General features: G+C 43.2%; 1 protein-coding gene and 1 long non-coding RNA gene across 2 annotated transcripts in view; one reads left to right on the top strand and one right to left on the bottom strand.

The window, feature by feature from the left end:
- b3gntl1 (UDP-GlcNAc:betaGal beta-1,3-N-acetylglucosaminyltransferase-like 1) overlaps nt 1–25,207 on the top strand; it is a 338,597-nt gene that overhangs the window by 176,377 nt on the left and 137,013 nt on the right.
- LOC140714583 (uncharacterized) overlaps nt 18,956–25,207 on the bottom strand; it is a 65,747-nt gene continuing 59,495 nt past the window's right edge. The window contains exon 6 of the long non-coding RNA XR_012095934.1: nt 18,956–21,614. This is a non-coding gene — a long non-coding RNA (uncharacterized lncRNA). The remainder of the gene's footprint in view (nt 21,615–25,207) is intronic.

The following is a 25,207-nucleotide window of genomic DNA, read 5'->3' as shown; positions in this document are numbered from 1 at the left end:
CCTCTGACTGCGCTAGTGAGAGATTGAAGATGACCTTGAACATGTGTTGGTCGGGACAGGTTTTCAGTGTCCTAACATGTACATCATCAGGGCCTGATGCCTTGTGAGGCTTCATCTTCTTGAAAGATGTTCCTTCTGTCAGCCTCTGAGACAAATATCACAGGGTCCCCAGATGCTGCAGGTGTAGTTTTATTCGCCCTTTAAAAGCATGCATAAAAGGTGTTGAGCTCACCTGGGAGTGAAACATCATTGCTATTTATGAGGTTAGGTTTCGCTTTGTTGAAAGTAATAACCTGCAAACCCTGCTAGAGTTGATGTGCATCCAATTCTGTCTCTAATTCGTGGAGAGCCAGCAGCACGGCGTTGTGTGGGGCAAGTTGTGTCTTACTACTTGATTGAGATTTTTGACGAGGTGAGGAGGGTGATTGATTAAGATGGAGCTGTGGACTTTAGTAAGGCGTTTGACAAGGTACCTCATGGGAGGCTCATCCAGAAGATTCAGATGCATGGGATCCATGGGAAATTGGCCGTTTGGATTCGGAACTGGCTTTCCCATTGAAGACAGAGGCTAGTGGTGAAAGGGACTTATTCTCGCTGAAGGTTTGTCAACAGTGGTGTTCCACAGTGATCTGTACTGTGACCTCTGCTCTTTGTGAAATATATAAATGCACTGAATGAAGGGGTAGATGGGTAGTAAGTTTGCAGATGATATGAAGATTGGTTGTTGTGGATAGCATAGAAGATTGGCAAAGAATATGACGGGATGTAGATCAGTTGCAGATATGGATGGAGAAATGACAGATGGATTTTAATCTGGCCAAGTGTGAAGTGTTGCACCTTGGTAGGTCTAATGCAATCAGACAGTACATTGTTAAAGGGCAAGATCCTTAACGGTGTTGATGAGCTGGTGGTCCAAGTGCTGTGTCTGGCATGCTGGGGTTGAGCCAGGTCTCTGTGAACCGAAGTACATAGCAGTCCCTGATGTCCCTCTGATATGGCAGTCTTGCTTTGAGGTCTTAAATATTATTTTCCTTAGAGTGTACATTATCCAGGCAGGTAGTTGGGAGTGAAGGCCTCAGGGCCCTGCATTTCATGTTCACCTGCAGCCTAGCATGTCATCCATGCTTTCTTAAAGAGAAACTGCACTCACAACCTAGGTCTGCAGTCTGGAGTCCACTGATTGTGAAGATGGATAGATTTTTTAAACATCATAAAACACTATAATTTTTACTGAGGTACCCATGCCTGTGGTCATAGATTTCAGCTGTAGTAGTCCTAAATGGGAATATTTGACGATTCCCTATGGAGCTGCAGACAAAGAGTCACCACTTCCTGGAACTATCTTAAAATAATCAAAGTTTGAGCATTTCATTGTTAGCCACCCTCAGAGATGTAATGCAACCACTTTGACTGTGCATTTTTAATAACATGCATGTTGGAATTCGTGAGGGAGCTGTCAGCACTTTTCACTTTGTTCATTCTCAGTGACACTGAGAGAGGAGAATCAAAGACTGAGGTCGGGGTGATTTTCATCAAATGACTTCTTCACTTACTCTGAGAAATGGGGTGGGATGAGCTGGAAGTTAGACAGCCTGTGAACTGTTATCTGCCTGTTCAGATTTTCTGGCTGTCGTTAGCTGAGGCAACAGGAATTCCTGAGAGGAAAGAGGTGAAAGTGATAAGCAAATAAAAAGGTCACTTCCCAGCCTTGTTCTGCTTTCATCTCTTGGATAATCAAAATTGGGAGGCAGACATTTCTAATGAAGTTACATACGAAAGCTCTGGTGAAATTCTGGAAAGCTCTGTTTTATCAATGTTCAGATAGTTCCCAATGAGCCCTCAGTCTGCGTCAGTTTGATTTCCTCCATGCAATATCAAGAAATAGCTGCTAGCGAAGGATACTGAAAAGGCTATAGGACCAGACAGAATCTCAGCTGTGAAATGAAGAAGTGCAGCCCTTGGTTGCCCTTGGTTACTGAGACAACACCTCCAAAACCTGTGGACTCCAAAAACCAAGACAACTCGATACGCTCAGTGGATCCCCACCACTAGCAGGTTCACTTTAATTTGTGTGCTGCCTTGACAGCCCAGGGATGGGCCCCTTCACTGGAATTACCACAGCAGTTTGAAAAGGCAGCTCGCTGCCATCTTATGATGGAAATACATGTTGGCCTTGCCAACAATGCCCAGATTCCTGATAATGAATAAATAAAAAACAAACCTACCTGTACTTGTCTCTACCCATCCACGTGACACACCTACACCTGTAATATTTGGCAGACCAATGACATATTGAATTGGGCTAGGTTTGACGCTCTGCAGTTAAGTTTCGAACTTGTAACCTTTTGACATAGATAAAAGGGAGCTCAGTAACGACCCACTGTGAAGAGGGAAGACGATGCCCCTTCAGTTTCTTCCCATATATTCACTATCATTACATTCCGCAGTGATTCTTTGCCAAACCTTTACTGCAACGTGCAGCGTCATTTGATTTTGAAAGGAGTAGCACCTGTCAGGGTTTGCACCCACTGAACTAATCAAACCTGAAGGACAGCATTGTGACAGATCCTGTATTTCCAGTCTTCTCTACAAACAGAAACTCATCATGATCTGATAGGTTTGTAAATCAAAGGTGTGGGGGCCAAAAGCTATTTGAAAGAAACTTGGATGCATTAGGGAAGTACAGATGCCGTATATAGGGTAAGTATTTGACAGTGCACTTATGACTCAAACCAGTATACAGTATTGTATGTAGCGTCTGTTTCCAAAGCGGCCGTCTTTTGATTTTAAATGTAGAACAGGACAAGCCTTTAAGAAAATCACATCTGCAATGACTATGATGTCAAACTAAACTAATCCCATTTCCTTCCCCATGGTCTGTGTCCTTCTGTGACATGCCTGTTCATGTATCTGTCTACGTGCCTCTTAAAAAATGCTGAATTATCTACTGGCACCTACCATCCTCAGTGTTCCTTCCCAATTTCCATTAACCTCTTCTTCCTGACTATAAAACTGTGCCCTCTCATATTTGATATTTCCACCCAGAAAAAAGACACCAACTACTTTAACTCTGCCTCTCATAATTTTATTGAATTCTATCAAGTCAACCTCTGCTCCTCTAGAGGAAACAATCCAAGTTAGTCCAACTTCTCCTTGTAGCTAATCTCCCAAATCCAGACAACATCCTGTTGAACCTCTTCCGGACCATCTCCAAAGCCTCCACATAGTGCAGCGACCGGCGCTGCAAGCAATTCTCAAATGTGTGTGAACCAAAGCCTCATACAGCTGCAATGTGTTGCCAGCTTTTCTACGTAATGCCCTGACCAGTGAAGGCAAGTATGCCATGCACCTACTTGACCACCCTATCCATTTGTTTTGCCACCTCCAGGGAGCCATAGACTTGCATTACAAGATCTCTTCATACATCAGGGCACCTAAGGGTCCTGCTATTTGCTCTATATTTTCCTTCTGTATTTGACTTTCTTATGATAGATCTCATGAGGTTCCAGAAGCTCATCTGCCTTAATGTTTTTAAAAACATCAAACACTTTCTCTCCTTATTATGCTAATAATAATTATTAATAGCAATAGCCAAACAAAACTGCGGTCCTGTGGACCCAAGGTGCAAAACACACTCCCAACAGCACGCTCCACATGGCACATGGCATAAATTGTACATATAATTACAATTTCAGAAAAGACATACAGTAACAAAGAAAAAGCAAAATAATAATATAGCCTATATCTCTTTGTTGCATAACTGGATTGGTGGTATGTTGCCCTGGTCCAGCTTGTTCTCCCACTGAGCGAATATCGAAGAACAGGCACAAGAGAACACCGGAGGGCAGCACTGCCTCGGTGTCCCCTCCCCTGGGCAACTACCACTGGCAACCCCACGGCCTCGGTCTAGGCCTAGTCCTCACCACAACCAAGGCAACACAGCTTGCCCGCTGTCGGTCTCTCCAATGAACCAGTGAAACAGATTTGCAGTATTCTACATTACTGCTCCTTAACTGTCTTTGTCAAGGACACGTCATGGTCTCGTTTAGTCAAGCCAGATTTCAAAACTAAAGTTACGTGCAAATCTTTTTTATCTATCACTGTCAAGGGGGCAGAAATTTGTTGTCTATGCACCAAATGAATCAGGCAACGATAGGTCAATCGAGGTGAAGATGATGGAGGAGCGGCACTGGAAATCAGTATGTTAGAACCCCATTGGCTTTGGCTTTGGTGACGTCAGCGATGGATGAATGGTTGGAGGAATCAAGAATGTGTGGTGTTCAGAGAGTGGGGGAGTGGAGCAAGGGAAGGTAGTTTACCGTAAAACCATATTGCACAGCAGCAGAATTAGGCCATTTGTCCTCTCGAGTCTGCTCCACTATTTGACCATGACTGATTTATTTTTTCTCTTAATCTCATTCTCCGGTTTTCACTCCATAACCTTTGACACCCTTACTAATCAGGAACCTATCAACCTCTGCTTTAAATGTACCCAATAACTTTCCTCCACAGTCATCTGTGGCAATGAGTTCCATAGATTTACCACCCTCTGGCTAAAGAAATTCTTCCTTATCTCTGTTTTCAAGGGACGTCCTTCTATTCTGAGGCTTTGTCCTCTGGTTCTAGCCTCTCCCGCTATTGGAAACATCCTCCAACACCACTCAATATTCGGTAGGTTTCAATAAGATCACCCTCATTCTTCTAAATTACAGAGAGTACAGGCACTGAGCCATCAAATGCTCCTCCCTTTCATTTGCTGGAATGGTCTCGTAAACCTCTCTGGATCCTCTCCAATGACAGCTCATCCTTTCTTAGATATGAGGCTCAAAACTACATACAGTACTCCAAATGTGGTCTGACCAATGCCTTATCAAGCCTCATCAGTGGGGACCAAGTTGTAATAAGTGGTCAGGTATGGGCAGCAGAGACAGGCCAGGGGGCAAGGGTTAGAGCCAAGTCTTGGGGTATCATGGGATTAGAGGATGACAACCTGGGAACTGAGATCCAGGCAATTGGATGGAGGCAGGATGATCAGTGGCTTGTGAAGGCTTGGTCCAGTGCACTTGGAGAAACCAGCAGCTCTCAAAATCAGATTTATTATTATGGACATACGTTGTGAAATTTGTTGCTTTGTGGCACCAGTAGAGTGCAATAAATTAAAAGAAGAATAAATTTAAAATAAATAGTGCAAAAAGAGAGGTAGCGTTGATGAGTTCAGATTCAGAAATCTAATGGCAGAGAGAAAGAAAATGCTCCTAAACCATCGAGTGTGCATTTTCAGGCTCCTGCACCTCCTCCCTGATGGTAGCGATCACAAAAGTGTATGTCTTAGATGGTGAGGGTCCTTCATGATGGTTGACATCTCCTTTTGAAGATGTCCTCAATGGTGGGGATGCTGGTATCCCTGATGGAGCTAGATGTGTCTACAGCCTGTTGCAGCTTTTTCCAATCCTGTGTATTGGCGCCTCCTTGCCAGATGATGCTGCATCCAGTCAGAGTATTCTTGTCACAGTCCCGACCGTTAATTCCCCATTTTCTCCTAATTTCCTTTGATGGCGACACACCTGGTTTTCATCAAGACTTGCAGCATAAGAACCCGGCTTTGCACCCACTAGTTGCCAGATCGTTGGTTTTGCCATTGTGGTAGTTAACATTTCCTAGCCGCTTAGGATTGTGTGTTCCAGATTTTTCTTCAGTTCCGAAATTTACCTGTGAAACTCAGTCTCTCCGTGTCAAGATAAGTGTTCTAAGTTTTACTTCAGTACCGAGGTTTACCTGTGTGACTCCGTCTCTCCGTGCTAAGAAGAGTTTTGTCTACTGCTTTCCTGTCTATGCTCTGTGTCAAGATCATTTCTGCCTGCCTCCTGCTTTCCTGCACTCCCTCCTGTTTGCCGTTCAATGCTCACGCTCGCATCTGCATCCTGAATTAATCTCCGTGCCTGTGTCCCGTGTTTGGGTTCGCCTCGGTCGTTGCAACAACACTCCAATGTACACATGTAGAAATCTGCTAGAGTCTTTGCCGATGTACCAAATCTGCTCATACTCTTAACGAAATATAGCCTTCTTCATAGTTGCATCAAAGAGTTGGGCCCGGGATATGGGTATCTCCTGAGATTTGGACACTGAGGAACTTGAAGCTGCTCACCCTTTCCACTGCAGCAAACTAGCTACCTCTCTCATTGGGTGCAAAGAGGTGGCAGCATTTAGATCACTCGTATTACGCTGCAACTCCATCACCTCTGCAGACAGTACTGGCAAACTCGGTGAGAAAGACATTGGAAAGAATGGGAATGGAAAGTGTGGCAGCTTTGAAGTAACGCACAAGATGTTGGAGCAATTCAGCGAATGAGAGCTTGGATGGAGGTAGATTTATGGGGACATGGATCATTTTTGCTAAGCATGTGGAGCTACCAAGTGTGCAAGCTGCTAGAGTGTTGCTGCTACGAGACCTGCTCAAAATTACGGGCGATTTCCTGCCCCATCTATTTTAAACAGTTGGTAGCACCACCCAGAAATGAGCTGCTCCTTAAGCAGTAGTAAGATCAACTGATACAGATACTCTTGCTGTACTCACTGTATGACTCAGAAACATTGGCAGCTATACTGCATGTACCATGATGCTATGCAGAAACTATCAATATAGTGATAACACTTTACAGCTGAACATTGCATATTTCTTTAGAAAGCGTCTTTAGTCTGTGAGCAGTTTTTCTCGGAATCCTCTGCATTTCCTAAAGGGGGTGAGGTTTCTTTGGACAAGGCATTGTCACTTTCGTAGACCGTGATAGTGGTTATAGAAACAGGCCCTTTGGCCCATCTGGTTCATGCTGAACCATTAATCTGCCTAGTCCCATCGATCTGCACCCAGACCGTGGTCCTCCATACCCTTCCTATCCACATACCTGCCCAAATTTCTGTTAAATGTTGGAATCAGTTACACATCCACCACTTGCGCTGGGAGCTCATTCCACACTTTCACCTCCCTCTGAGTGAATAATTTCCCCCTCAGGTTTCCCTTAAACATTTCACCTTTCACCCTTAACCCATAACCTCTAGTTGTAGTCTCACCAAACCTCAGTGGAAAAAGTTTTCTTGCATTTACCCTATCTATACCAGTCATATTTTGTATACCTCTATCGAATATCCCATCGATTTCCTACATTCTGGCGAATGAAGTCCTAACCTATTCAGCCTTTCCCTATAACAAGTCCTGGCAACATCCTTGTAAATTTACCCTGCTCATTAAATTTACTCATTAAATTTTATTTATATCTTTCCTGCAGGTAGGTGAGCAAAACACTGCACGATACTCCAAATTAGGCCTCACCAATGTCTTAAAACAATTTCAAAATAACATCCCAACTGCTGTACTCGATACATTGACTTATGAAGGACAATGTGCCAAAAGCTTTCTTTATGGCCCTGGTTCTGCTTCTCCATGTTTTTGGTGGAGACCTTTCTTTGAATAAAGTGTTACTGGAAGTTGAGAGCATAAGTCTAGGATCATTTTACATTTCTGAGTGGCAGCAGATGGTCCACAAAGAATGAAAATGCCATATGAGGGCATGATGCTTCATTTTATATTTGAACGCTTAGTTATCTACTGTCTTTGTTCCACTATAAGGTTTTTTTCCCTCCTGCTGTGTTCAAGAAACTCAGCCCTAGTAGGTAATCCTTGGGTTTTTTTTTGTGTGGCTGGCAGTTCTTCCAACAGATCTGCAATTTCCTGTTGCTTCTGTGGTTCTTTGTGTGGGAGCTTTGGAAAGTTGGCGGTTCTACTAAAGCGAAATTCTATGACAGCCTCTAGAGAGCCATTGCATTTGTCCAGCTCTGCCAGATCATTAGTAAGCTCATAGTTGAATTATTAACGTGCACTGCCCTAACCCTTCTTGCATGTTGCAGTGACTTTCCGCAAGCCACTTACAGACAAGGTCTAACCCTTCGCTAAGTTTGAGACTTAGTCCTTCCACAGCATTGCGTAAGTTTGACTTTCAAGACAGATAACTGCCAGACTGTTTGTTAAACACTTTTAGTCCTGCTGTGACTTGGTCTCAACAAGCCAGGTACTAAGCCACTCTAATGCACCCGCAGATCCTGAATGAGGGCATTGTAAAGACTGGTTTGCAAAATGTGTTTCCTGGGATGGATGGAAGATCAGACTGTCCATGTCTGTGCAGATGGGATTGGCATCAGTAGCAATTTTTGACTGAGATCTTTGCTGTTGTGGAACTGCATAAAGTGTGGGTCTTTGCTGCAGTAAACCTTGACTGTCCATGTATTGACTCTGTGAAAGGCATGTCTTTTTTTATTTAGCCAAATTGTGTTTGGACATATTCTCTACTGCATCATACACCTTTCCCTCTGCTGAGGCATCACAATCATCCTTGAGCACACTTAATGTAGCCTCTACACATGCTCTCTCCATATCTATATGTGCTTTCTCTGTGTCTATACGAGCTTTCTCCTTTTGCATCTCAACTTTACGCTTAGCAATGCTCCCTTCTTTCTTGTCACATCAGCTTTGACGCAAGTCCGTGCTGCGTCTATACTAATTGTGATTTCATTTGAGCATCGCAAAGATGCGATAGATGAGCCCTATTCAGACTTGATCTCCAGGTCTTGGTGATCAATATTGCTCGGGTCCAAAGCTGACATTCTTCTCTACGGTGTTCCAATGTGTCTCCTTGAAGATGAGCTATCTTTTCACTCGACCACTTTCACAGTAGACAGTTTGAACACAGCTATGAAGTGAGCTAAACAGCTTCTCATAAATCATTGAGATGGAAGTTTTCTGTCGGGTTTTCAATGAGATCCCTTTATTCTGAAAAGATATGGAAAATAAAGAATGGATGGAGGTGTTTGTCCTTCCACCGTGCACTTCAAGTTAAATCAAAACTAATCCATGCAGAAGATGATACAAAAAAAAACAGCTCGCATGTGGGAAGTGATGTTCATACAAAATCAGCTGCGCCTCTAGAGGGCAGAACTGCCAGGCTACCCCATAGCCAGAATAATGCCTGCAGTTCCATCTGCCAACCTTGGAGAGTGATGTTTAGTTTTACAAGAAAGCTACCTGATTTTCAAAGAGGTATTTGAAGAGAAAAAAGTAGAGTATTGGGAAAAAGTAAGGGAATACACCCAGTGGCCATGCTATTAAGTATGCCTGTATACCTCATATTAACTAATGCAACTATCTAATCTGCTAATTGTCTAGCAGCAACTCAATGCATAAAAGCATGCAGACCTAGTCAAGAGGTTCGGTTGTTGGTCAGATCAAACAGCAGATTGGGGAAGAAATGTGATCTAAGGGCATTTGACCGTGGTGCCGGACAAGCTGGTTTGAGTATCTCACAAAACACTGATTTTCCTGGAATTTTCAAACACACCAGTCTCTGGAGTTTACAGAGAATGGCGAGAGAAACAAAAACAATGTCCTTTTCTGTGGGCAAAAATGCCTTGTTAATGAGAGAAGTCAGAGGAGAATGGCCAGACTGGTTCAAGCTGACAGGAAGGCGACACTGACTCAAATAACCATGCGTTACGAGAGTGGTGGACAGAAAAGCATCTCTCAATCTTACCTGTAGCCCTCTATTTTTCTAAGCTCCATGTACCTATCCAAAAGTCTCTTAAAAGACCCTATCGTATCCGCCTCCACCACCTTCACCGGCAGCCCATTCCACGCACTCACCACTCTCTGAGTAAAAAACTTACCCCTGACATCTCCTCTGTACCTGCTCCCCAGCACCTTAAACCTGTGTTCTCTTGTGGTAACCATTTCAGCCCTGGGGAGAAAGCCTCTGACTATCCACACGATCAAAGCCTCTCATCATCTTATACACCTCTATCAGGTCACCTCTCATCATCCGTCACTCCAAGGAGAAAAGGCCAAGTTCACTCAACCTATTCTCATAAAACATGCTCCCAAATCCAGGCAACATCCTTGTAAATCTCCTCTGCACCTTGAGCACAGTACTCCAAGTGGGGTCTGACCAGGGTCCTATATAGCTGCAACATTACCTCTTGGCTCCTAAATTCAATTCCACGATTGATGAAGGCCAATACACCGTATGCTTTCTTAACCACTGAGTCAACCTGCGCATCTGCTTTGAGCGTCCTATGGACTTGGACCCCAAGATCCCTCTGGTCCTCCACACTGCACAGTGAGGACTGCCTAGCGCATCATTGGAGCCTCCCTGCCCTCTATTGTGGACCTGTACTCTTCCAGGTTGAAGAAGAGGGCGGGGAACATCATAAAGGACTCCTCCCATCCTGCGCACGGACTGTTTGATCTGCTTCCGTCTGGTAGGCGCTTCAGATCCCTCCAGACTAAGACTAATAGGCACTGGAGAAGTTTTTTCCCTACTGCGGTCACTTTGCTGAACAGTTAACTGCTGGTTAACTGTCGGCTAATTATTACTTGGATTGCACTACCTGTATGTATAATCTATATTTTCATTTATATTTATCATTATTATTGTTATGAGCAGAGAGACAACATCTGCCGGAAGTAAATTCCTTGTATGTGCATAGGTACTTGGCGATTAAAGTCTGATTCTGATTCTGATTCTGATTAATACTATATTCTGCCATCATATTTGACCTACCAAAATCACACTTATCTGGGTTGAACTCTATCTGCCACTTCTCAGCCCAGTTTTGCATCCTATCAATGTCCTGCTATAACCTCTGACAGCCCTTCACACTATCCACAACACCCCCAACCTTTGTGTCATCAGTAAAATTACTAACCCAACCCTCCACTTCCTCATCCAGGTCATGTTGAACCTTGAAGCGGATGGCCTATTGTAGCAGAGAACCGTGGACATACACTCAGTGGCCACTATATTAGGGATGGGAGGTACCTAATAATGTAGCCACTGAGTGTATATTCCCCTTGCTGACTGATTTCAGATTTGAGGTCCATTTATCTAAGAGGTGTACATTGAAACGTACAGTGAAATACGCCACTTGTGTTAACCTGAACTAAGAATGTGCTGGGGGCAGCTCGCAAGTGTGGCCATGCATCCAGCTCCAACATCGCATGCCCGCAATGTTTAGCAGAACAACCCAAGCAACAACAGCAAAACAATGCTCCTTCCTGCCTCTCACCCACCGACTCAGACACACAGCCCTCCAATCCCAGGTCAGGCCACTCTGGGCCTCCAGCCTCCAGTGAACTTATGGTCTCACAGAACTGGGCCTCCAACTTCCCCAGTGGACTCGCAGATCTGCAGACCCAGAGCTTTGGATAACAGGCCTTGACTTTCGGACTCACCCACTTCGCCCTTCAGCAATCAGGCTTCGATCTTTGGTATCAACGCCAGGACTTGCCGATGACAGGAGCCTGAACTCCAGGCCTCTGAAGTGCTGACCTAGGGGGATCACCGGCCCTCGTGCCTCCTGCATGCCCTGCAGGGGGAAGGGGGAGGGAGACTCGCTGACCTGGGGGGTGAACTACCCTCGCTGATCTTCGTCCACGGCACTTTCCGGCCCGGCATCCAACAGCGGAGATCACTGGCCTTCAATCCATGGAGCGCTCCATCCTGAGTTCCAGCTTGACCTCCAATTTCCCCACATCCCTGACCTTAACCCTAACCTGACCCTTAACTCTCCACCCGGTCCCTATGAACCTAAAAATTAACTAAATGTCAGCCACAACCTCAACGGAGACTGCACCTCGGCACCATCTTGACACGTGCTTAATAGCTTCTTTCCCTGCCACTGCCAGTTTATGATCACACAAGCAAGGAGTTTGTTCCCTAGGATTTAGGAGGTTAATGTGTGATTATTGAAGTTTTCAATCTTTCTACAAATTTGTTTTCCTCAGCGTGAGATTTTTTTTACCTAACACAGAGGGAAGAGGATAGTGGGGGGAGGGGTGTAGTTGGTGTTGAATGGAATTTAGAACCAGGACTCTCTGAAGTAAAATTCGGAAACATTTCTATACAAGCAGACAGAGGAAGGCTGGAGCTCCCTTCTGCAAAAGACAATTGAAGTGAGGTCAAAGTTTAACTATAAATCTGAGAACTTTAAATCAAACTTCTGGTTTAAGATGGAACTGATGAGTCTCAGTGACTTCTGGCTAAGGAAACGGACACAGCTAAATACTTTGTTAATCCCTCTTTTTCTGGTAAACGACCATCTCAACCAATAGCCTGTAACTTCCCTTTGGACATGGAGGTAATTCGATGTGGTAGGAGTGAGGCAAGCGAGGCAGCAGGCCTGTCACCAAGAGCGAGGAAGACCCGAGGTTCAATCGATTTAAGCGCCAAGCCGAATCGGAAAGGTTGGGCACAGGCCGGATAGAGGCAGGGGGTGTCGAGGCCCCAGAGCATATCAAAGCGACTGAACCCAATGTTTGAGTGATTTAAGGACCAGGCCAGATTAAAAAAGTCAGGGTGTTAGGGCTTGAGACGAGGGACGGACCAGTCAGTTCACTTCTCCACGCTGCGCTGAACTAAGCGTCTGTGGGCTGAATGTTATTAGCTTGCATGATTTGTTTTCACTCTGCACTTTGAGCGTCTGTCTTTTTTAAGGGTTTTTTCAGGTTCTTTTTGTATTTGTGGCAAGTCTAGAGGTTGTATACATACCTTGGTAATAAATGCACTTTGAACTCCACTTGATCTAAAGTAATAAGAAATACGAGGAAAATATGCAGCCAAGAGCATGTTTAAGAGTGGAACAGGCTAAGTGGTTTTTTCCTGTTCCTATGTTCCACTGATTATAATTTGGCATATTAAGCCACTTTATTTTCTACTTCGATGAATCTAAGGACTTTTATTCTCTGGTACAGTATTTTATAAAACAATAGCAATTTGAGGACATTAACCTGGATTGCTATGGTTGCTTTAATCTGGATTACAACAATTTATTATTAATGCATTACATTAACAATATTTTAATAAAGTGAGTTAAATTTTGTTATGGTTTTGGGGCTCAGAACAGTTGCATTCAGTGTTGTGGCTGTTAGATTGAAAAGCATTTCAAGGCCTTTGTGATGCATTTCTTCATTTCCAGCTAAAAGGTAGATGACACTAGGAATTTGACCCATTCACATTTTGTTATTTTTAAATGAGGCCAGTTTAAACAAGGATTATCCATTTCTAACACTCCATTGATTGATGGTAAACACTTTAGACTCACTTTGAGATTGATCACATGGGTAAACAGGAATGGAAAAGTAGGAACAAACAATGGTGAAGATAAGACGGCACAAGACTTGGCTTAATTAGAGCAGACATTATTAGGCTGGCCGTGTGCGGTTCAGAGCATGACAGCAGGCTCCGTAATGGCCTGAGTAAATAAAAGGTGTGGTGTGGCATGGTCTTCTCTCACTACTGCAGATTTGTTCAGAGTATACTGCTGTTTCCAATTAAACTTCACCGACTTTAGGCCAGTTAGGACCAGAGATGCCAGGACTTTTCTCCCGCTGTGCAGCAAGAGCCTGACATAGGTTGCCTTACATTCAAACCCTTCCCCAAGACACCTTCAAGGAGCGGTGCCTTAGAAAAGCGGCTTCCATCATCAAAGACCCCCAGCACCCAGGGCAGGCCCTCTTCACATTGTTATCATCAGGAAGGAGCTAAAGAAACCTGAAGCACACACTCAACGATTCAGCAATGGCTTTTTCCCCTCTGCCATCCGATTTCTAAACGAACCCTACCTCACTACTTAGTTCAAATTCCTCTTTTTTGCACTGTTTATCTTCATTTAACTATACATTATATGCTTACTGTAATTCAGTTTTTTTGTTTGTTTATCATGTATTTCACTGAAATGTTGCCCCAAAGTAAACAAATTTCACGATGTGCTGATTCTGAGCCCTGCTTAAGCAAGAACAAATGCTTTTGTGTTTCATTTCCAAGGGGCTCTGCAATCATTCCATTTGAAACCACGTTATGTTGAATCGAGGGTGACCTCACATCATGTGATTCTTTCTTAATGAGCTGTGTACTCTTTAGCATGTACCCTCAGCATTTTCGAGATACTGGTAAGGATGAGTAATTCTCATGTGCTGTATTTAATTGGAAATTCAGTTTAGCTCAGGGAATTTATTCTTGCACAACACATCGTCACTGGAGTTACTGCAATTGGAACTTGGAGAGAAAAATACAGTATACTAATCCAAGTTTTAAACATTAACCATCTGTATTTTAAGGGAGATGTAGTGTCTCACTTGTGCCATGGTCAGTAGTAAAAATCTCCAGATTTACATGCAAGCAGTTTCAGTGCCCAGTTGGCTCATGTTATTCCTATGTTGCTGAAGTATGGGGGGAAATTTATCTTTGGTCATGTATGCTAAACTCTAAACTGCCAGTTGTACACACTCCCCACACGTTCAGTTCTTTTGAAGTACAAACCACTTAAGAAGATTTCTTTCCTATAAACTTTTGAGCGCTTGCAAGGGAAGGAGTGCCTTGCCATTCAAAAGAAAATATTTAAGGTACTTTGCAAAACATGCTAGCCAACCCTGTTCATACCCATCTACCAAAGTGAGTTAAATTGGTGAAGCCAATGATAATGTTGACATTCATGTAATGCTTGTTGGATTCAGAACCCAAATAGGAAATGGATTCACTTCATACACTCAAGAGATTTGAGCTGTAGGAAATAAGTATTTTGGTTCAGCATGATTTATTTTTGACTAATTTTAAATACATCTTCACACAATTTAACAATGGGGTAGAAATTCTTGCTAGTAGAAGATCTTTTTATCTATTAGGAACTCAGTTCAGCTGTGCTTAAAATTTCTGCTTTTCATTCGGGAGCAGAAGCATTTCCCCAAGTCAAAGATTCAAAGTACATTTATTACCAGAGTATGTTTGCAGTATACAACCCTGAGATTCATCTTCCCCACAGGCAGCCATGAAACAAATAAACACCATGGAACTCATTTAAAGACAATATCAGACACCCAGCGCACAAAGAAGAACAAATCATGCAAATGGCAAAAACAAATTAGTGAAAACACAGAGTATGAAACATCAGTGCATTGCCTAAGTTTCTGTACTCTGCAAGAGGGAAAGGTCTTGAACCCAATGCTTGCCTGTCTGAACTAGAAGTTACCGAATGATACAAGTAACACAAATATTGGATGATCCAAGAGTTGTGGTAACATGAGCATGTGTTGTGGCACCTGAATGTTAAGTAGAAGTCATATGTTTTAGTGGCTGGCATTTAAACAGTTAAATGGGATGAAGGCCTTCTTGTGGATCAGTTGTGATGGTGAGGCTGGATTCTATCACACAGCAAATCATCTGGTCCAACTTTGACACCAACCCTCAGCAACAAGGTGTTGAAATGGCCATCTGTCAGCTGTAAAACAATAGCCTTGGAAGCATGTGGTATCTCCACCAACTTGGCGGATAGGAATTTCAAACACAACATCATCTCTCCATCTTTGAAGAGAAGGAAATGCCAGAGGATGCTAATTATGCTGTAGCAATCTCATCTTTAAGAAAAGAGAGATCTGATTACAGTCAATATCAAGTGGCCTGGGCATCATTGCCAAAGTTCTTCCCAGCCGCCAAAGAACTACTTCCTAAATCATAGTGTAGATTCTGCCCAAGTAAAGGCACAAAGCGTGATTTTCTTTGCATATTAACTGCAAGAGAAAGGCAGGAACTAGTATCTTCTCTACTCAATGTCTTTATTAACCTCAAAAAAAGCTTTTGAGTTCATAAATAAAGTGGGAGAGGTGGAACAGTTTTTAAATGTGCCTGCCATTTTTTATCTGCCATTATTTTGACCCCTGAGCCCCCTAGACTCATTTTCAGTGCCCATCAGTGTCAGACAAGGTTGTATCATTATCCCAACCTGTTTCTCACCCCTTCTCACTGTAATGATGCACCTCACCTCCAACTAGCTTCCACTGGAGTGGAGCTAACCTGAAGGACAACTTGGAAACCGTTCGTCCTGCACCACCTCCACTGACGAATCAGTCATCGAGCTGTGGTATGCTAATAACGCACGCATTTGGAGGCTGAACTCCAAGTCATTGTTGGCTTGTTCACTAAAGCATGCAGGAGAACGGGCTTTACACTCCAAAACAGAAGTCTTATACCAGCATTGCCCATTTGTAAATATTGCTCTCCAAGAATAAAAATCTGCTTCAAGATAATAGAAAATGTAGTACAGACAGTTCCTGGGTTTTATAAGGATTCCTCTTCTGGAACTGTCCATAACATGACTTCTCTGTAAGTCAAAAAGAAGATCTGTTTTCTAAACTACCCATATCATATAGCTCTACGCCCACCTACTATAATTCTTCTATTTCATTAAATAACCATGCCAATGTTCATCATAATTAAACTAATAACATATATACTGCATCCTGCCATTCATTTGTTGTTTCATATGGCAGGTGCTTTTCTCTTCACACTTCTAATTAGTCTTTATCAAGCCACTCGTCCAGGTTGTGACCGCATCAATGGACTGTGGCAAAGCCATCTTGGATCTTGGTGAGAGGGCATGTTTGGACTAGGTGGATGTCGTCCTGGGTTGGGGCACCACATGGGACGGCTGGGGCTTGTCGGGCGCCCCATCAGTGTAGCGTTTGCGCTATTTTGCCATGTCAACTTCTGAGTCTATTTGCGCTGTTCATTTTTTTCTGGTAGTTGTAGTAAAGCCCAGGAGGAGCGAGGTGGGGTCATCAAGCAGATCTCCGCTGGGGAGCATGTTGGTTTGCCAGTATTGGCACCGTTCAGTGTGTTCCTCATAGGAGTCAAGGTTCTTGAAGTTGTAGAAAGGTTTTTGAGGTTTGTTGGGAAGGTGGAGGAGCATTTTCAATGAGTTTATGAACTGGAATGTTGTAGGGCATATTTTGGATACACTTGTAGAATTTTGCTGAAGCTGCTCTTCCACGGATCTCTGGAAATGCTATTCCTTTCATTGTTGGGAGCCGTTGGACAGGTGTGGACTTTAGAGCTCCTGAGATTATTCTCGTAGATGTATGAATTAATGAATATCGTCATGCCATAGAAGCCATTAATGAATACCATAAAGCATTCTGTTATAATCACAAACACAAGAGATTCTACAGATGCTGAAAATCCAGAGCAACACACACAAAATGCTGGAGGAGCTTAGCAGGTCAGGCAGCATCTATGGAAAGGAATAAACAGTCAGCGTTTTGGGTCAAGACCTTTCATCAGGACAGGAGACTAAGGAGGAAGAAACCAGAATAAGAAGTTGGGGCTAAGGGAAGGTGATAGATGAAGCTAGGTGGTTGGGAGAAGGGGAATAAAGTAAGAACCTGGGAGGTGATAGACGAAAAAGGTAAAGAGCTGAAGAAGAAGAAATTGGACAGGAGAAGAGTGTAGGCCATGGGGGAAAGGGAACAAGTAGGGGAGGTCCAGGGGAGGTGACTGACAGGTGAGGAGAAGATTTAAGAGGGGAGCCTCAGTGAGAAATGTAAGAAGAGGGAAGGGGAAGAGGGAAAATTACCAGAAGTTAGAGAAAGCAATGTTTATACCATCGGATTGGAGGCTCCCCAGATGTAAAATGAGACGTAGCTCCTCCATCTCCATCAAGAGTGGCTTCATTAAGGCAGTAGAGGAAGCCATGAACTGACATGTTGGAATGGGAATAGGGATTGGAGTTAAAATAGTAAGAGATTTAGAACTACTTTTATGGCACAATAAAATACTTGTTTTGGTTCAGCTAGCTAACTCTATGAGTAAATGTGAGATAATAGTAGAGAATGACATGTCTAGAAATTGCAGAACTGAAGTCTTACCAGCTTGTTTTAAGTGCAAGCTACACATATGGACAAACTTGTAATGGAAATGGAACCTCCATCTTGTTTATGAACTCACGATTTAAAATACATACATAATCATAATTATAACTTATTTGAAGTGCACTTTTCATACAGACGATGTAGATCAAGGTGCTTTACAATGGGATAAAGTGCAAACCTGAACATAGAATAAAAAGAAAAATAAACATGAAAATAAAAGATACAAAGATGTTACCTAAAATCAAGGTTAAATAAATAGGTTTTGAGCTGGTGTTTAGAAATGTCAATTGCATCTGCATCCCTTATGTTTAGGAATGTAGTTCAAAAAAGCTGATGTGCCAATTATCTTTTGATGATAAGGGCCAACCTTGCAATATTTCTTAAGTTGTGCTAAGTAGGCAAAGAAGACTATGTTCTTTAAATATCTGTACTTGTTCACTTTGAGTACATTTCATGAAACTTCTTTCCAAACTTCCTTAATGCAACTGGTAGCCCTTCTACACTTAGTGGCCACTTTATTGTGTAACACACACAAAACGCTGGAGGAACTCACAGGCCAGGCAGCATCTATAGGAAAAAGTAAACAGTCGATGTTTTGGGCTGAGACCCTTCTTCGTGACTGGAGAAAAAAATATGAGGAGTCAGAGTAAGAAGGTGGGGGTTTCTTCCTCTCCTCCTCCCCTACCTTCTTACTCTGACTCCTCATATTTTTTTCTCCAGTGAGTGGCAGTTCTGTGGGCGAAACATCTTAATGCGAGAGGTGAGAGGAGAATGGCCAGACTGCTTCAAGGTGACAGTAACTCAAATATCCACACGTTACAACAGCAGTGTGCAGAAGAGCATCTCTGAATGCACAACACATTGAACCTTGAAGCAGAAGGCCACAAACATACAGAAATGCACTCAGTGACATCTTTATTAGCTACCTCCTGTACCGAATAAAGCAGCCATTGAGAATAGATCTTAGTAGCCCTCCTGACATAGCAACCCATCCAACCGTTTTGCATAAAGGAAATCTGTCTGAAGATAATGTAACTCTCACTTCGCCTAGCGGCTTAATATAGGGGGTGATGGCCCCCGGCCCGGCCAAACTTAAGAAATTTTGTTTGGGTGGGTGCTGCGCGATGTGTCCCCTGTTACGAATCAGTACCCTGAAATAATAAACACTACACAATATGTGATTAAACGATTAAGCTTTATAACTCTTACTTTGACTATATGGTTAGTACAGAAACGAAATACAGTAAAAGAAAAAAAGGGCCCAATCTTATTAAACAGTCTGTGCACAAAGTTGGAGCTCACTCATAGCCCGATCGTTCGCCATCGACCTCCTCCGATCGTCGCTGCCCTTCGGACCCTCGCTCCAAGTCCACCCCATCTGGCGGTCTACCAAATCTCTCCATTCGCGTCTTCTCTTTTCATCTCTCTCCCTCTCTCTGGCAAAAGCCCACGAAATTAACTGCATCCACATTCACAAGACAGGGTAACAAAATCCTGATTGGCTAACATGCATACCACAGTCCTGTTACCTCCAGCCATAACCCAAACATTGCTGCTACAGAGAAACCATTACTTCAGCAGTGAACATTACAGAGAAGCCATTACAGTGCGTTACATTAAGAAGAAAGTTTGAGCATACCTTTTATTCACCACACTGCATAAATCACCGTCATATAAAGAAGCAGAAATGGTTTGCATTACCCATGAAAACCTTTACCTCAGTAGTTTTCAGTGTAACTCTTCTCTAAAATTTTCAGCATCCATAAACAATGAAACGGAAGAACGACACCAACTCTCCTTCTCCCTCACCTGGCCACACCTGTCAACTGCCAGTCTGCACCCCGTTCCCTCCCCCCTCACCTTCTTATTCTGGCTTTTGCTCTCTTCATTTCCACTCCTGTTGAAGAGTCTCAGCATGAAACCCCGTCTGCTTATTGCCCTCTATAGATGCTGCCCAATCTCCAGCATTTTCAATGTTGCCCATTGACGCTAACTGTGTTTTGTTTTCACCACTTTCCCATCAGCTTGCACTCATTCTGTCACACTGGGGGCTATTTACAATGGCCAAAGCAGAGTCAAGGCATCCCTGAGAGTGAGGAATGACCCGATATTTGGACAATTTAAGCGTCGGGCCTGATTGAAAAGGTCAGGGTGTCAGGCTGGAGGCGAGGTGATGGCTGGTTCTGCCCGTTCTGCTCGATGCTCCACAACGTTCATTCAGCTCTGCGCAGAAATGTGGCGCCGGCTGAAATGACGCCCGGCTTTGCGTCTGTGGTCTCAGAATGTTTACTAGGTTTTGTGATGAACTGTGGCTTTTGCCTGCTCCAGAGGCAGTATGCCTTGCTGTGTGTCTTTTGTAAAAATTCAGTTCTGAAGCAATTTGCTTATTTTTATTGTTTGCGTGGTTCCCCCCCCTCTTTCTGGGCATTGGGTGTTTGACGGTCTTTTTTTTTGATGGGGTCCTTTGAGGTGTCTTTGTTTTGCAGCTGCCTGTAAGGAGACAAATCTCATGGTTGCAGAATGTACACATACTTTGATAATAAATGTACTTTGAATTTTGAACTTAGCAACCAAGACATATTTGCAATGTTGGAGGAAAGCAGAGCAGCCAGAAAAATCCCTTGCAATTGCGGACAGAACATGCAAACTCTACACACATAGCGCTGGTGGCCAGAGTTGTGTGAGGAAGGCAAATACAATGTTAGCATTCATTTCAAGAGGTCTAGAATACAAGAGCAGGGATGTGATGCTGAGGCTGTATAAGGCACTGGTGAGGCCTCACCTTGAGTATTGGGAACAGTTTTGGACTCCTTATCGAAAAAAAGATGTGCTGGCATTGGAGAGGGTTCAGCGGAAGTTCACAAGGATGATTCCGGGAATGAAAGGGTTATCATATGAGGAACGTTTGATGGCTCTGGGTCTGTACTCACTGGAATTTTGAAGGATGGGGGGTGGTATCTCATTGAACCTTTTTGAATGTTGAAAGGCCTTGACAGGGTAGATGTGGAAAGGATGTTTCCCATGGTGGGGGGAGTCTAGGACAAGCAGGCACAGCCTCAGGATAGAGGGGTGGCTTTTTAAAACAGAGTTGCGGAGAAATTTCTTTAGCCAGAGGGTGGTGAATTTGTGGAAATTTGTTACAGAGGAAGCTGTTGAGGACAGGTCGTTGGGTGTATTTAAGTCAGAGCTTGATAGGTTCTTGATTGGACATGGCATCAAAGGTTACAGGGAGAAGGCTGGCGAGTGAGGCTGATGAGGAGGGAACAAAAGGATCAGCCATAATTGAATGGCGGAGCAGACTCAATGGGCTGAATGGCCTGATTTGACTCCTATGTCTTATGGTCTTATTGTACCAGAGTCGTTTGTGTCATGAGGCTGTAGGTCTACTAGCTGCACCACTGCACGGGTACAGTTGGCTGCCAGCGTCCCTTATGCAGATTTCTGAGAGCTACTGGTACAAAACAAAACGCGAGCAAAGAAGGATAATCCAATTCTGTTGAAAAGTTGTTGTAGACTCTAGCTTCCTGGTGTCACATTCATACTCATATTTAGAGGCTAAATTTATTTAGTATTGTGATCACTCAAGTCGAATATGATGTTCTCCTAAAGCAGGGGTTTCCAATCTGAGGTCTGCGGACTCCTTGCTTAATGATATTGGTCTATGGCATAATAAAGGTTGGGAACCCCTGTCCTAAGGCGTTGTCTATTGGTGGCTTCTCAAGGGGCTGGAGAGGGGATCCAGGATCCACATATTCTTGTGCTGTGTACGCAGGAGTAAGTGGTGGCCGTGGTTGGTTAGTTGGGTCTTCGGTCTCTCCTTTTGCAGCTGCCACGTGTTTTCTGAAGCATAGTGGAGGTCATTCTCATGTAGTCCCTGGAGGTCAAAGGAAACATTTCAAAGCTAATATTAAAATCAGCCTGAAAAAAGTTCAACATTACGCCTAAAAACTGGGAAGTCACGGCACTCAGTAGATAGACGTGGAAGAAAATCTGTGCTGAGATTAATATTAAGGTTCAAACCAGTTTATTGTTTTGAATAAATTAAATGATTAGTAGCTTTTGGGCAGCAGAGTAGTGTAGTGGTTAGCACAACACTTTACAGCATTGGTGAACTGGGTTCAATTCCCGCCACTACCTGTAAGGTGTTTGTACTTTCTCTCTGTGATCATGTATGTTTGCCCCAGGTGCTTTGCTTTCCTCCCACAGTCCAAAGACATACCAATTGGTCAGTTAATCAGTCATTGTAAATTTTCCCGTGATTAGGCTCAGATTAAACCGGGGGATTGCTAGGCAATCCAGAAGGGCTTACTCCGCATTGTATCTCAATAAAGGATCTCGTGCTCATGTTGCTGAGTATTACTGTAGCTTCACATACCGTAGTTACTCGAACAATCTTAGACTTTGCCCATACACGAAGAAGCAGTTTTGTGTTGGCTGTTTGGAAAGCTGTTAGCATCTTTCTTGTGACTAAAACAATGCTATCTTTGTACCACTGCAGACTGGAACACAGGCATTGCCTCTCTATCCTACTTACTATAGTGGGATTGGATTTAGTTAATCAGAAAGAGGTCTCAGTATGAATTGTCTGCTTTGTTGGGGTGAGTGCTGATAGATTGCTAAGAACAATTCCAACCTGGTGTTTCCGGAGGTGTCCTGGAGGGAGTTAGACTATGCAATGGGATGGCAAGCTGTGTCAAGAATGGACATGCTTTAAAATGCACTTATTCTTTACTTGTGTCAGAACACATTTAATTTAAACAAAGTCAGATGCCTGGCTACCATTTTCAACTGCTTATTTTTCCTTCTGGAAATAAAAACATCACCACTTTTGACCAAGACCTCTAGTGTTTATTTTCTTTGCTTAATGTTTGCAGTGTATGATAAAGTGCACAAGAATGAAATAAATTTTTAGATGACAGCATTTCAGCTCTACCAATTTTGTTTGCTTTGGAGAAATAAAAACATCCTGCATTGTTACGTACAGGAGACTGTCCAAAGATTTCATTTTTATCTTTGTTTTATGTAACTAATTGAGGGTTCTTCAAGTAGAGCCGCACTGTAGGTGTTGTGGTGTGTCATTAATTCCACAGCACACTGGGCTACTGTGGTATTATGATTACATTACTGAACTAGTAATCGAGAGACATTGGCTATATTTCATTTGGAGTTTGAGGAGAGTTGGTATGTCACCAAAGACACTCGCAAATTTCTACAGATGTACTGCGGAGAGTATTCTAACTGGCTGCAGTACCATCTGTTCTAGGGGTAGGGTTACTGCAGGATGGAAATAAGTTAGAAACTGAGTCAGCTCCATCATGGGCACTAGCCTCTGCTGTATTCAGAACATCTTCAAGGAGCGATGCCTCAAAAAGGCGGCATCCATCATTAACAATCCGAATCACCCTGAATATGCCCTGTTTTCATTGCTACTATCAAGAAGAAGGCACAGGAGCCTGAAGGCACACACACACAACGATTCAGGAACAACATCTTCTCCTCTGCCGTCTGATTTCTGAATGGACATTGAACCCATGAACCTCACTACTTTTTTTATTTTTATTTTTGCACTGCTTAATTTAACTATTTAATATACGGTATATATAATGTAATTCACAGATTTTTCCCTTTACTATTACATATTACAATGTACTGCTGCTGCAAAGACCACAAAATTTATGGCATATGCCTGTGATATTAAACATGATTCTGATTCTGATTCTGACCTAAGTGATTAGGAAATGTAATCTAATCCCACCATAGCAGATGTGAATGCAAATTCAATTAAAATGTGGGAGTATTAATTTAGGACTAGTGACTACGTGGATCGTTAGGCAAAGCAAAGCCAATGACCTTTAGGGAATAATTTTTGCTCTCCATGCTCATCTGCCAATTAGTGGCTCTTCGTGAAATGGCCTAACAAGCCACTCAGTGGTTTTGTTAGGCACAGTGGGAGCAATATCAACACAGGGTCTGCAACTAGTCAAGATGGCAGCCCCCACAGTCTTCTCAAGGTGAATTAGGGTTGGACAACAAACCACGCAGCCATCCTGTGATTGATAAAAGAAGATAAATTAACATTTAATTTGATCACTAGTGCACCAGAATTTCATCCTGAATTTAAAAAGGTTATGTTTATTTGTCATACGTACATCAAAACATACAGTGAAATGCATTTTTTTTGTCAAATCATATCAGGGTGGATTGTGCTGGGGGACAATTCACAAGTGTTGCCGTGGATGCCCGCAATGTACTAACCCTAACCATATAGCTTCGGAATGTGGAAGAACACCAGAGCTCCCGGGGAAACCGGGCAGTTACAGGAGAACGTACAAATTCCTTACAGACAATAACACGCCCAAAATGCTGGTGGAACACAGCAGGCCAGGCAGCATCTATAGGGAGAAGCGCTGTCGACGTTTCGGGCCGAGACCCTTCGTCAGGACTAACCGGAAGGAAAGATAGTAAGAGATTTGAAAGTAGTGGGGGGAGGGGGAAATGCGAAATGATAGGAGAAGACCAGAGGGGGTGGGATGAAGCTAAGAGCTGGAAAGGTGATTGGCGAAAGTGATACAGAGCTGGAGAAGGGAAAGGATCATGGGACGGGAGGCCTCAGGAGAAAGAAAGGGGTGGGGGAGCACCAGAAGGAGCTGGAGAACAGGCAAACAACTAAATATGTCAGGGATGGGGTAAGAAGGGGAGGAGGGGCATTAACAGAAGTTAGAGAAGTCAATGTTCATGCCATCAGGTTGGAGGCTACCCAGCCGGTCTATAAGGTGTTGTTCCTCCAACCTGAGTTTGGATTCATTTTGACAATAGAGGAAGACAATGGCGGGAACCAATCCCCGATCTTCACAGCTAGCTGCTGTAAAGCACTGTGCCAACTGCTATGCTCCCATGAAAGAACATGAAGGAGGGGCTAGAGCAGACCATATGAACCTCCTCCACCATTTACTAATAGCATAATGGGTGATCCTCAATATCATTTCTATCTTCCTGCCCTATGTGCAATTTCCCTATATTCCTTTACGTGCACGACTCCCTGGAGTAACCATGGTTAAGAGATCTATATAACACAGGTTCTGTATATTAGCTGACTGTCAACGGCTAGGTGTCCTGAAAGGAATTTAAGATATTTCTCAGTTTCTTTGTATTTTATTACACGTGCTACTGTCATGGAAATGAAATAGCGGCATGATTTATTTGTACTGTGGGTAGCCAAATACTGTTGACATTATGTGAAGTTTCCTGACAACAGACATAGCTTGGATTGTGTCCATTGAATTCGGGGGAAAATCCATTTAAAACTTCTTCACAGTGGCATTCTTTTTGTATAGTTGTAGCTTGCTACTTTACAGAAAGGCTCTTTTGTATTCCAGTCTAACAGAATAATTTCTGATTATAGTATGGGCAACCACACTCTGAAGTAGCCTCCTTGAGGTTTCCAGAGTATGAGCTGTAACCACAACT

This window comes from Hemitrygon akajei, chromosome 22 (assembly GCF_048418815.1).
Source record: "Hemitrygon akajei chromosome 22, sHemAka1.3, whole genome shotgun sequence".
Lineage (NCBI taxonomy): Eukaryota > Metazoa > Chordata > Chondrichthyes > Myliobatiformes > Dasyatidae > Hemitrygon > Hemitrygon akajei.
Note: the sequence above shows the minus strand (reverse complement) of the source record. Positions and strands in the feature narration are given on the sequence as shown.